At 44.1% G+C, this 13,036-nt stretch overlaps 1 protein-coding gene across 1 annotated transcript in view; it reads right to left on the reverse strand.

Moving 5' to 3' along the window:
• bcl2b (BCL2 apoptosis regulator b) overlaps nucleotides 1-13,036 on the reverse strand; it is a 37,864-nt gene that overhangs the window by 5,602 nt on the left and 19,226 nt on the right. The gene's annotated exons all lie outside the window — the stretch shown is intronic.

Consider the following 13,036-nt stretch of genomic DNA (forward strand, 5'->3'; position numbering starts at 1 on the left):
AGAAATATCAAATGTTTTGTACAAATACATCTGAAACATCCCAACAAATGTGAAATTAAAATAATAGAGTGAATGTGAATGTGTCATTCATGTGATAATAATATGTCATTGTTATTGTTATTATTCAGATAAAATATGACATGTAATTAAAAAAGGAAAGCTAATGCATGTAAATGTGTGTAAGTAAATCAATAATGAATGTAAACATGTAGAAAATACAGAAGTGTAACATAAGTTACATTAAAATATTGTAATTTGAAGTGAACAATAATGTATTACTAAAATCTAATCAATAAATAATACTTTTGCTCAAAACTACAATTTTTACTATACTTAATAAATGTGTCAATGTATGTGTCGCCAAGAAAATAAAGTTTAACAGAGTAAAGGTTAAAACATTAAGTCAATTCTAATATATAAATATAATGTGCAAATAAAATACTCTGAATGGTGGAGCAGTGGTTGCGAGAAGTAAGAAGGTCATGGGTTCAAGTACTGGCAGATATATTATGTAAATGTTAAATGGAAATGCAAAGAGATATGTGAATATATGTTATCATAACTACAATTTAAAAGATAATCTCTCTATATAGTATATATGTCATAAATCTTAAACATTTCAAACTTAAGAATATGGACAAGAGAACTACAAACATCAATAAATCCTATTTAATTACATTGAAAAACTATTTAAATTGTGATTAATAATAATTGTAATATCAAACATTGTGTATTTGAGGGAAAGTGTAGGAGAGCTGCAGGCGAGAGTGACTGTCTTCCTCCAGAAGAGATGTTCTTCTTCTAATGTGTGTGAACTGACCCTTCAAAATGTAAATCCCTCGACTGCCTCCACAATTCAGGTGGAAAGAGGGTGTTATTACACCCACCCACACACCCACACACACACACGCACACACACACACACTTACACACTCACACACACTCAGACCATAGAATCACCACGAGGGTCCGCCGGCGGCACGTCTTGGTGTGATTTCTTTTAGCATGTGCCGGATGAGCTCTGCAGCATAAATATATTAATGGCGCTCAGAGGGGGGGGGGGGGGGGGCTTTGCTTTCTGCTGCCAACAGGAATAAAAAAAAAAATGAGGCCTGGAACAAATCGGGAATGTGCGAGCGAGTGTTGCACGAGGGGCATGTGTGTTTCCTGGTCGGCCTTCGCGACCAGGAAACGCAGACATCTGCTCACAAACAGCTGGACGGGGGAGCGACGGCGCTAATCTGTCCGCCGTCCAGCAGCAGATTATCTCAGCCCAGGATATTTGAAAGAGGTTTAAAGGTGGAGGAAATACCAACAACTCCCGCGGCTCCTGTTTTTAGCCGAAACTCGAGCTGTACGCTAACAATGGAGGATTGTTAAGTTTGATTTAGTGCCCCCCCACCCCCCCCCCCCACCCCCCCCCCCAAGAGACCCTGTTATCATCTTACTATTTTAATCTGCGTGGGTTTACCTGCAGCAATGACGCTTCAGAGCAAACATTCATTACGTTTCCTTTAACCGGTGTCGCATTTTAATAAAGTTTCCTTTTTGTCAAACAAAAAACCCACGCAGGACTGAAAAAAAAATACCCCCCCCCCCCTGAGGAATCCACTCAGGAGAAGTGTAGGGAGACAAAAGCGTTTCCTGCTTCCCTTCCCGTCCCGTGGCGTTCCCGAGGCCGCCGGCTGGCGACACCAGGGAGGAATCCGTCAGCACTTTCTACCCACTTCCAACCCTCTGGTGTCGAAAAACACTCTCTTGCTACCTTTAAACCGTGCCCCCCCCCCCCCCCCCCTTTTTTTACATTTTTTTTTCCTCTTTGTTGCAGTGGAGCGTCTTTTTTTAAAAATTTTTATTATCCAGACGAGAGCAGTCTGCAGCCGGAGCGTGCTCAGAGGAATGCTAAGCGCCGACTACAGCTGGGCGATTATTGGCGGAAATGTTATCAGGGTGAAAATAAACCTGCACCTCCGTCGGTGAAAATGACAACGCTGGATGGATTCCAGTGGAAAAAAATGATTCAGCTGTGACAAACACAACTGTGAATATCTCTGAAAACTGGAAAGCAACTGGGGAAAAAAAAAATCACCATTGTCTGTGAACACTTTTGAAATCCACAAACCCTCGTCTGAGACCATCACATGTTGAACTCTCCCAAAACGCATTGTCGAGCGTCACTTTTGAGAAACCGTCGTCTGTGAACGCTGAAAACCAGAAACTGTCACCAGTCTCTCGGACCACCGAGAAGAAAAGACAATCGCTGACCAGCTGAACACGTCCTTTTTTGGAAAATCGTCATCTGTGAGCACTTTAAAAAAAACAAAAAAAAAACCCATTGTCAGTGAAAACCATGATCTATAAGCATTTCTAAAAACCACTGTCTTTGAACAATTCTTAAAATTGCTGTCTGAGAACCACAATCTCAACATTTAATATCCGCTATCTTTGAACACTTCTGAAAACTTCACAAAACCACTGTCTGTTTTAAAACTGTGGAAAATCACCGTTTGAGCTCAATTCTGAAAAGCCGTAACATGAATATTTAATAAGCACTGCCTTTGAGAACCGTTGTCCGAATACGCTAAAAAAAAACCAAACTGTGTTTGTGAAACACTTCTTGTTTAAAACCATTGCCCGGGAACACTTGTGAAAACCATCGTCTGGGATCACTTCTTGAAAACCACGGTTTTGTGACCATCTTCTATTTTGGAAACCAGTATCTGCTTTTCAATTTTTGAAAACCTGCTGCCTAATAACACTCCTGATGACCACTGTCTGTTACCACGACCATCGTCGGACCGTCACCGACTTGGTCGCCTGTTTGCCGACGCCTCGGGGGAGAAGTTCCATCTTCGACACGATGTGTTGAAATATCACGACCGGGGGGGGGGAAAAAATGTGGAAATGTGCCGCCGCCTCGGTGTCAGAGCGGTGGCGCGACGAGCTCGGCAGGATTCAGGTACTAATAAGAGACGAAGCTCCTCCAGCGGAGCAGAAAGTGTCAGTTGGCAAAAAGCAAAAAAACACTGCCTTTATCTGTTTTTTTTTTCTTTCTTCCCACTTAGTGCTGGAAAACAACAGTTTGCTGAGACAGTAACTCTGTAGCCACCGCATGTGACCCCCCCCCCCCCCCCCCTACACACACACACACACCCCCGGCCGCACGGCGAACTCATGATGTGCGTCCTTGACGCGTCCCCAGACGAGATGCGGTGGATTATCGTCTATTTAAGTCTGAAACAAAAGCGGGGGCCCAATTACGGTAAGAGGTTCACGAGAGCGGTGATGGATGTTTAAAAGAATCCCGCCAGGGCACGAGTGGAAATAACTCCGGAGTGAGGAGGGGAGGGGGGGGGGATGAATGGAGGGAGGGGGGGAGTGAGGGGGGGGGTGTCAGGTGGATATCATGAGACTGAGGCATGCTCCACTTTCGGCTCCTGGAACTTTTTCACCCGCACGTTAGCGAGGAAGAAGCCATGTGAGCGAAAAACAAACGCTGCCACTTTCTGTCCTGCTGCCTTCGCTGTGGCTGAGAGAGAGAGAGAGAGAGAGAGAGAGAGAGAGAGAGTTTGGGGAGAATGCAGGGGAGAGGAGAGGAGGGGGGAGGACAAAACATCTGCATTCAACAGAAGACTTTATAATCCTTCAAAAAGCTCATCCTTTGCCCCGCAGCAATGCCATCTGCCACCAGCAGCAGGTGCATCATCTGGGACTGGAACTACAGACTCCTCAGAATTCATTCTTTTCTTTTTTTTGGGGGGGGGGGGGGGGGGTTGGTTTCAAAAGGTCACGGCCGGCCTACAGAGACGAAGCAGCCAATGGGAGGAAAAAAAAAAAAAAAAGCCTCACCAGGTTTAAACACTTTCTTTTCCTCACTTTTACTGCCTGCAATGAAACCCTCAGAGAGAGAGAGAGAGAGAGAGAGAGAGAGAGAGAGAGAGAGAGAGAGAGAGAGAGAGAGAGAGAGAGGGAGAGAGAGGGAGAGAGAGGGAGAGATGGCTCGTGGGGTGACTAACCCAAGTGTCATGGTTACCCAGGCTGGAAGCTTCACACACGATTTGCTTTTCCCACCAGCGGGAGAAAGCCTGTCCCCGACCTCTGATTTGTTTTTCACATGATTTACACCTCTGGGTTTGTTTTTTTTTTTTTTTTTTTTCAGTCAGCCATACTTTTTTTTTTATATATTTGCTGTACGCCTTACCGTCTTCCTCGGAAGGACGGCCTATCATGTGGGCAGGCAGGAAATACCAAACGTTTTCCCTGTTTTCCCTCCGGTACCCCCCACCCCCCCCCTCTCTCCCTCTCTCTCTCTCTCTCTCTCTCTCTCTCTCTCTCTCTCTCTCCTCTCGGCTTCTGGGTCCGAGCTTCTGTGGAGGATAATGAGGCACCTCGTGCACTCGGCTAAAACTCGGCGGACGACAAACAGAGCAGAAGAAATGATGAGGCAGTCGTCGCCGTTCCGCGACGTTCCTTGTGGGTAATGGCGAGGGGGCCGGAGGAGGAGGAGGAGGAGGAGGAGGAAGAGGGATTGTGAGGTTAAAGTTCAACGTGTAATTGAAGTGCCCGTTTGTGGCTTGGCTGCTAAATTCACCTCCGAAAACCAATCGTCTCTCTCTCTCTCTCTCTCTCTCTCTCGCCTCCCTGAGCTCTTGTTTGTTTCCGAAACACTCTCGCAAGTCGCAGCACACTTGCGATATTGCATGTGCCGACTCCCGCCGCCCCTCTTTGATTTTCTAATGAGCTTCTCGTCGGCTAATTAAAGTCAAACAAAACTCCCATTTCGGGAGCCAAGTGGGAGTAATGGGAGAAGAAGAAGAAGAAGAAGAAGAAGAAGAAGAAGAAGAAGAAGAAGAAGAAGAAGAAGAAGAAGAAGACATTAATGTCCTTCTAATTGATCTGTTTTGATCAAAGTATATATTTAAATATCTCTCTTTCATGTTGCTGTTTTAACGTTTGAGTGCGCACACAGACGGGAAATATATATATATATATATATATATATATAGAGAGAGAGAATTAAAAAAACAAAACAAAACAAAAGCCTCCTCTCCAGACGTTGGAAGGTCAGGTTGGACCGGGTCCCCGGAGACTCGTCCATCGACCGGAATGAGATGACAGAGGAGTTTGTTGCGGCGCTCATTACCCGGTGAAACCCCCCCCCCACCACAGTGTCAGCAGCAACAAACCACCGAGGACACGGAGTCCTTCGCTTCCCGGTGACAATACTGCAACACTCTGAAACACCAGAACCGACAGGAGACGGATCGATGCCTCAACGATCGGACTGGAAAACAGCAGCCATCCATCCAATCAGATACGTCACTGATTAGATGGAAGATGATTGGAAAACTATGTTTCTGAACACTTCGTGAAAAAAGCCCCCCCCAAAAAAAACAGCATCTAAAAAACCATTGTCTTTGAGGGATCCTGGATAAAGTTATTGGAACTCCTGTCCAGACCAGACCTCTGCAAAAAAAAAAAAAGGCCATTTTTGTCATTTTCCACCAAATCAAATTTAACTGGAGCCTCAAAACACGTGTAACCGTTAAATTTAGGCTGACTCGCGTCTTAAAGTTTCACTCTCTCGTTGTGATGTAGGAACATAAACTGTGTCGTATTTACAAAGTTCCAGTTACAATACAGGATGGGAAACATTTCATTACATGTCATCACGCCTGATTTTAGAGGTTTTAACATTGTATTTATATTTTCTAAGCTTTTTTTCCCCTCGAAATCTTAATAATTGAGTTTCACTTTTCAATGAATTTTTCTCTAATTCTTGTGGTTCTTGTGCCTTTTTTGTTTTAGCTGAGAGAAAGTCGTTTTGTGTAAATACAGTGAAAAGTAGACCCCTGGTCAAAACCAATCCTGGGTCCAGATAACGGCACAATTTAATCTCGAGTGGTAAAATAAGGCCATAAAAACCTTTTTATTCAAACTTTAAAGTTGCGTATAGGTGATAAAAATGTCTATAGTTTCAGAAAATCACACCCTTACTAGAGAAAATGCCTAGAATCTCAACATAAAGACAATTCTATTGATTTGATTGATCTCCATTAATGCCTTCGTTCCCCTGCCATCCTCCGAACGCATCCGCGATACAAGTGCATCAAAGGAATTCATCAGCGTCTCGATATCCAGACAACATGGCGGCGACAGGATGGAAACAGATCATTGGCAGAAACAAAAGGAAATAGGAAACCCGTTTTAATTTGACTTCCACTTCGAAAAAAAAGGAGAACAACTTTGACGTCGGCTGCTACCCTAAAGGCTCATAAATATTCAAAACGTGCGTCAGTGGCGGTGGCGGCAGCATTTGTGTGTTTACAAAACATCTCGTTCTCCCGTGGGAGTGAGTTTCTCCACCGGAACGTGAAACATGATCGGCAGTAAATCACCCACTCTCCTCCTGACACTCCGCGTTTTTTTTTATTTTATATAAATGCTCTCCATTATTCATTGTCTAAACTTGCCAGATAAATGAGGACAGTAACTTTACACATGAGGCTCGGGCTCCTCTGGAGATGTAAAACGCTTCAGTAAACTTGGTTTTTATCCCATAAAGGAGGAGGAGGAGGGGGGGGGGGCGAAAAAGAGGAGGAGGTGAAGAACTGCAGTTAAACAATCCAATTTGTAGAGAAGCAGGGAAAAAAAATAATATAAAAACGCTTGGCTTCGGGGGAATAGAACCAGACTCTGAACTGACAAACGGAGCATTTCTGATATATTCACTTAACCTTGGCTGAGCCGTTATGTGAGCCTTTATTCTGGCGGAGGCCATTGATTTTTACATCTTTGATCCCACATTAAACGAAGGACTGGCTAACCTTGCGAGGCCTCGGAGGAGAGAGAAGATACAGGCCGTCACTTCCTCTCCTGGTTTAACTCGCCGCACACTTTTTTTCCTCGCAGTGCGTCACACAGCAATCTATCACACCGTACAACTGAGTTTATACTCGCCGCACCTGCAGGCTACCGACTCTTCTTTCTGTTCATTTATTCAGCCTTGTTTTTTATATGCGATTAATCTCAATTCAGTTGTAGGAAAATGTGAATTCTTTGTCTACGACGGAACACGGAAATCGGTTTCAAATCCTTAGGCTCGTTTGCCAAACTCGTCTCTTGCCGTAGAGCCGCAGATCCTCCCGTCGATAAAGAACCAAAATTGTTAAGCAGAATCGAAAATGGTTAAAAAAAAAAAATCGTAAAGAAAAAATCTTATCCCTACATGACAGCCGCTTGAGATTTCCATCTTTCTACCTCCACATTTCTAGGCAGCGGTGCGAGCGCCGTATTAGTTGAGCCGGCGTTGTTATATTTTATTTTTTTACAGTGCAGAGCAAAAGGGAGATGAAAACAGAGGGCGAGCTGCAGACACGTCCTCCTTCCTTCACTCCAAACCTCTCCGGCTCACTCGCTCACTGTCTTTCATTCTCCTCTCTGCGATTTTGACCTTGAAGTTCACTGCAGAAGATAGAAGAAGAAAAAAACCCGCAAAAAAACAAAAAAAAAACTGTTCACAATGTGAGCCTCAAATAGAAAACAATGCAGCAGAGAGGGGAGGACGTCTGCTCTCAGCACATCCGGCGAGCCCCGCTGTCCGACTGCTGCGAGACGCTATAAATATCCCGAGGCTCCATCGCGGCTCCGAGTTCAGGGCTTCCCAATCTAATAAAAAAAAAAAAGAAGAAACTGGCTCCCATCTCCGTTTAAAAGGCCGCGGATGACGCGCGCGAGAGGCCGGAAAAGGCACTGCTGAGTCACGGCGTGCACGTCCAAATGGCGTTAAAAGCTGCCCTGAGTGGCTTTCCAGTAAAAGACAAAGACGTCTAAGAGAGAAAAGGGGGGGGGGTACATGTCGGAGGCCACAGAGATCCAAGTACACGCTGTGAAAACTGACCTTTTCTGAGATAATGCCGCGCCGGGTGGTCCGCCTCGGCAAGATGTTGCAGTCGGGAGTTTAAAAGGGACATTTTTAGTAAGGAGCATCTTTACAGGAGAAACGGGGGCGTTTACAACGATGGAGGGGAAAAAAGAAATGGAAATCCACGCTCCGTTTCACGCTAATATCAAACAATGGGATAAAGATGATCTCTTATTGCATGTTTATGTATTGTAAACGTGTCATTTCCTCTCAAAAATGACAAAGACAATGAGAAGGAGCCTGTCACACGCTTCGCAAATCCTTCATTCACATTGATCCGACCTGCGTTCCGTAAGACGGGTCGCCCCTGGATTGGATCTAAATCAACTCATTTCAATCTCAAGCTACAAGACATGACAACTTTAACCTCAGCGGCCAGTTTTGCAGCGAGCCCAGGAGCGATAGCGTTGCCCCCGGCCTGAGTTATATTTGTAGGCTGGAAGTGGCTGATGGGGCTCGGAGAGGAACGTCCGACAGGGAGCGTGGGAACCAGGAAGATTCAGATCCCCCCCCCCCCTCCGGAGGCCCGCGGCTCCTCCTTGCGACACACATAGTTCACGGGAGAGGCTCATTTCCTGCCACCGGGGCGGCGCTGCTGCTGCTCTGAGTCAGAGCCGCTGATCCCAGAAGAGACCCCCCCCCCCCCCCCCCCCCGGACCACACGGCCACAGGAACTCCACAAATAGAGCGAGACTGTACTGCACACCGGCGGGTGTGTGGGAACGCCATCGGAACTAGAGAAGGTCATTTTAGCTCATCGTCCACTCGAGGTGGCACACTGTGTTGTTGCCAGATTGGGCGGATTTCCAGCCATTTGTATAATATGAGGCAGGATATCAGAACGTACACCTTTACACGTTCATTCGTTTACTTCAAAATAAGAGAGAATCCCCCCCCATTATTCAGAGCTTATGTGACGCTTTACGTGTTTATATGTTTCTTTATAATTCTAGCATGACTTTGGGGTTCATCTTATATTTCAGCTGAAAACTCTCAGATCTGGCAACACTGGTCACGCATCTTTTTAAAAAATAGTAAGTCAACGTGTCGAAAAGTACAGAGGACGTTACAGAAATAAGGAAGTTCTTCAGTTAAATGGTTCCAAAACGGGGGTTCCGGCGATCACAGGGGCTCCTGAGGTTGTAAAAATGAGAAATGCACGTTTATTAAAAAAAGTCTACCGAGACATTTTATAGAATCGACAGCCGACCGTGGAAACTGTGAAACTGTGGCGTCCAAGTAAACGTGCTTTATTAACTCCTGGTTTTTGTTTTTTTTTTATTTACACTGAAAAAAGGTCAGAGTTGGTCGACTCAAGTCGGATAGAATAGACACTCACCAGAACGGCAGCCCATAACTTTTCCTTTAACTAAAGACTCTTCCAAGATAATCCTTCAGAGAGGCTGTAGCTCCCCTCTTTACCAAAAACATCACCATGAATCCAGACACTTGAAGACGCGTCTGAAATGTTCCAGACAAATTTTTTAAAAATGAAAGAAGAGACTTAATTTTCACACCTGAGTTAAATATTTCAATGATGACTTAATCGTCGATTCTGAGAGATCCGGATCACATTCTGGGAGCAGAAGGATGGATAATACGATCCCGGTCGCCCTCTGACTCCCGTCTTTGTGCTCGTCTCTCGTCGCTCTTTGGTTTTTCCACCGGCCTCACAGGTGGAGGATGACACGTTCATTAAAATCAAGACACACCTGTCCAGAAAGAGGATTGTCTCCATAGCGACCGATACAAACTTCGAGATAATTCCCCCCCCCCCCCATGACGCATTCAGCTTTCTGTCGTGGTTTTTTTTGTGCAGTGAGGCCTCTGATGTAACAGAATTACACAACCCAAGCCTTCATAAAGGAGCTTTTCAGACGGCAGCGATACGCAGGGAAAATCTTTGTAAAGTTAAGTCACTTCCCCGGCCAGACGCTGCAGGAATTACATCACCGTCTGCTTTTTAAGACTCCATTTTTTTTTTCCTCCTTCTTCTTTCCTCTGTGGTGGAGCCAAGTATGGTAAAAAAATCACAGAGCCAGAGCCGGTAGCTAAGGAAAGACTCGAGGCAAGCCAAACATGTAGTCATCCTAGTGATGTGTAAGAAAGAAGTGGGGCTCAGCAGGGGGGGCCGCTCTACAGTTGGTTAGACGCCGTAACCAAGAGGTTTGTATTTGTTTTGAAGCGTTGAGTGACTTCTAAATCTTCGCCCCGAGTCTGTGAGAGGGAGCATAGCGGGGAAAAATATCCCCCCCACCCCCCCAAAAGAAATTGCTGTGATTATTTCTTCCTCTTTGATGAAATCCCCGAGTTGTAATTTAGGAAGCGCTGCCAAGCGAGTCAAGTGTAATATCACCTAATGGAGAATTAAAGGTGTCAGTGGAGGAGAAAGTATCGGAACATCAAAGGCAAGACAGCCAGCGCCTCCTCAAAGTCTCCCCTTTCATAGAGGAGACGTCTCGCGAAGTCGACCCGCCGAAGCGAGAGCTCGTCAGTAGATGGCAACCAGATATCGGAGCGGTTTACGTGATTAGAGCGCCGAAGGTTTCAGGTTCAGCCGGGGTATGTAAATGAGGGCTGGCCGCCGGTCTGGGAACGGGCGTAGATGCCGAGCAGCCGCCGCTCACACCAGGATCTCAAATGTCCGATCGTGTCGGGAGGGAAAACAATGGCGTGTTTGAGGTGCAGCTACCCAAACCCCCCCCCACACTCCCCTTTGAAGGACCTTTGAAGTGGAGACAAGAGGAGCAAAACCCTTTTCCACAAAGTCACAGAGGAGGCAGAGAAACTCAAACTTCTTCCGCTCGACACTCCTGCAAACATCTGGTGTCAGACTGAAAAAAAAAAAAAAAAAGTCCCGTGTTTCACAATTCATTGCTTAAAATAAGTGAAAAGACTTGCTGGACCATCTGAGCTGATTCTTCACCATCTTTCATTTATTGATTAAAACCCAAAGTGTAATGATATCTGATTGGTATATTAACTATTAAATATAGTCACTTATTCAATAAAGGTTCAAATAAAAAATGTTTAACATTAAAACCACAAAAAAGCCTAAAATGATCTCGTTGAAAGCAAAAATGTGTCGTTATTGAATAAAGACACATGTAATTTTCAGCATTTTTGAAGCTGAACTTTAGATTTTTCCAGAATAAATCGATGATTTACCACATGTCAGATACCAGATTGAGTCTTTTATAGCATTAAATAGCAAATATACTTTCTTCTTGAAGAACTGAACCTCTAATCCAGGAAAAGAATGTAAAATATTCACACAGAACCCAGAGTACACGCCACAGTCTTCAATCTTTCAATTCACACCGCAGATCAGCACGACGGCTTCCAGAGACTCGATCCATATAGATTCAAATGAATCTTTTTTTTTTTGTGTAAATTACTGGCAAAAATGCATTGAGTTTTACAACATATAGAGTAAAATAGTATTTTCTTTTGATGTCTATGTATTCCTTGAGGCGGAGGGATCATGACCTGATGTTCAGTGCGGCGTCTCAAGGCTCTGAACAGACGGCGTTATGTTTCCACCGCGCCTCGCGGCAACGTCAATTAAACAAACAGATCCAGTTTACTTCTCTGGAAATGTGACTTTACTTAATGGGAAATGAAACTAAATGTCAAAACGTAAAGACCCATTGAGAATAATTTAGGAGAACCGCGAAGCCGCGAGCTTCGGTGCAGTCATTCTCTTTACGGCAGCGTGCTTTAATTTCTGCAATACATGGGAGCACTTCCACCACCATTGTCTGCTGTTTGCATGAGGGGATTGGAAAAAAAAAAGAAAAAAGAAACGACATCATGTGGGAAGACAAAGCAAAACCCAATAAGGGAAGGAAAGCAGCTTTTCCCACAGGCTGTGGGCTGAAGTTGCAAAATATGTGACAAAACTTCTGGTATGTAGCATGAGTCACTTTGAGTCACGGAGAGGAAATAAAAAAATAAAAAAAAAGACTGATTACTCAACTTGTGGCTGAGGATGCAAACGAATGCATTTATGTGCTCTCGTCATTGAGAAATAAAGTTTGAAGCAACTCGCCAGTTTCTCATCAATATGTCGGTTTATCGAGAGAATCTGAGAAAAGAAAGCACAGAAAAAACACAGAAACACTGAAAGTCTAACCACGAGAGCCCGTCAGCAGACGGCGGCTTCATTAAATGGTTGTCGGCGACGCACAATGAAGGGACGGTGCACGTCAATCCTTCTGGATGCACCCGACGACCCCCCCCCAGTTAGGACCCAATTGCAACACTGCAAAAACTCCTTCAAAAAAAAAAAAAAAAACTAAAACAAGAAATTTAATACTCAAAATAAGCAAGATGATCTGCCAACAGAACAAGAAAATTTTACTTGACAAGATTATCAAAAATAAGAAAATAATTCTACCCCATATCTTGAAAATAGTATTTTTGGAATCATTTATGTGTTATTATTTTCAAATCTTAAAACAAGAAGACTGGGCTTATGAAACGCCAGTTCAGGTCCTTTGATTGCTGGTCAGTCGTCTTAAAATGAGAAAAATGCTTGTTTTAAGCCTAACAGTACTTATAACTAGTTTTTAATACTCAACGCCAAGACTAGCTAATAAGAAAATAAAGTAATAATCATCTTAAAACTAGAATAATAGTCTTAGCGGACAATTTTGTTTTAAGCAAAAATGACTTGTTAGTGAAAAACAAGTAATTGTTCACTTAATTTAAGAAATGATATCTTGCCTTAGATTTTACTTTTTGCAGTGAACCAGCTGGGGCCAATAAGTCCCTGTTCCCTTGAATTAATGTAGCAGCGTATTGGAATAATGGTTCATTTTTGTCCTTCCTATTAAACTCACGGCCGATTTGTCCCCATTAGGACCGATAAAAAAAAAAACCCAGACTCCTTCCCTCGTGGACACACGGCGGCGTATGGTGCGTCTGTGATGCAGCGCAGGGGATTCGACCCGGAGGAGGTACATTAACCGATTTCCACGAGATGAATAATGGAAATAACAGCCACTGTGCTTTTTTTTTTTTTTTTTTTTTTGCACGAGGACGGATTACCAACGTCTTCACACCAGACAAACCAATATGGTAACATGGAGTAAGAGTCTGGCTGTGTTG

This window comes from Blennius ocellaris (genome assembly GCF_963422515.1).
Source record: "Blennius ocellaris genome assembly, chromosome: 10".
NCBI lineage: Eukaryota > Metazoa > Chordata > Actinopteri > Blenniiformes > Blenniidae > Blennius > Blennius ocellaris.